Source organism: Ursus maritimus, unplaced genomic scaffold, assembly GCF_017311325.1.
Source record: "Ursus maritimus isolate PB19 unplaced genomic scaffold, ASM1731132v1 scaffold_3, whole genome shotgun sequence".
NCBI lineage: Eukaryota > Metazoa > Chordata > Mammalia > Carnivora > Ursidae > Ursus > Ursus maritimus.
In genome coordinates this window covers 49,736,664-49,737,595 of record NW_024425563.1, presented here as the reverse complement: position 1 = coordinate 49,737,595, position 932 = coordinate 49,736,664, and the positions used below count along the sequence as shown (strand labels likewise).

The window sequence follows — 932 nt, the reverse complement described above, 5'->3', positions numbered from 1 at the left end:
GGGGGGCTTGGCCTTCTCCGCAGGCTTGGGGCCCAATTTCAGGCGACTGAGGGAACCGTTCCAGCCCAGAAACTCAACTCCTGTGGGCTCCGGCCTTTCCTGCCCGCACGCACGCCCGCAAGCCGGGAGAGCCTTTGCACACCCCGGGGAACGGGAGGACAAAGAATGAAGGAGTGGGGAGGGGCGGTGAACGCGGGGAGACAGAAGGTACCGGCGGTCCTCGCAACAGCCGCGGAAGGAAGTGGCCGCGGGGAAGAGGGGCTGCGGAAGGGGTAGGGGGAAAGGGGCCGGAGAGGGGTCGGCGCAGCAGACCGACTCGTCTCCCTTAGGGGGGAACGGCGGGAAGGGGCGTCCCGGAGAGAGAAAAGCCGCGGACTCTGCTCCACGGGGCTGGCCGCCCGCCCAGGCGAGAGCCGGAGCCGCAGCGGAGCCCGCGACGCCGCACTCACCTGCCCGCGCCGCCGCCGTGTCCCTGCAGCAGCGCACTCAGCGTCCCGCGCCGGCCCGGGCAGATGAGCTCGCGGGGCGGGCCGGGGGCGGGGGCTCGGCGGGAGGGGGCGGGCCGGCGGGACCTTTGCTCAGCGGCCGCGCCCTGCGCCGCGGCTCTCCGGCGGGACAGGACCGGGTGCGCCGGGCCGAGCGCTGCCGAGGCGGGGCGGGTGCGACCAGCATCCCGAGACCCGCCCGAGGGCCCAGAGCCGGCGGGCTCCCTCTCTTCGGGTGACTCCGCCCACGAGGGTCGCTGACACCCCGGGGCTCGGCTTCCGCCAAAGGCCCGCACTCTTTTCGGGATCCAAGGACTGGGGCGCACGGGGATATGCCGGCGATATGCTCGGCCCTCCCTCCCCGAGGCCTCCTCTCCCGCCCTCAGTACCGTGGGGTGCGAAGCCTGCGGGGCCGTCAACAAGAATCGGGTGCCGCCTGGCACCGGA

At 73.5% G+C, this 932-nt stretch overlaps 1 protein-coding gene across 2 annotated transcripts in view; it reads right to left on the bottom strand.

Moving 5' to 3' along the window:
* Nucleotides 1-485, bottom strand: part of GSDME (gasdermin E) — a 76,360-nt gene extending 75,875 nt beyond the window's left edge. The window contains exon 1 of one of the 2 annotated variants that reach the window (XM_040644186.1): nucleotides 450-485. The gene's annotated coding sequence lies outside the window, so the exon portion shown is untranslated. The remainder of the gene's footprint in view (nucleotides 1-449) is intronic. The other variant, XM_040644185.1, reaches the window with a different exon arrangement.
* Between the last annotated feature and the right edge of the window lie 447 nt (nucleotides 486-932).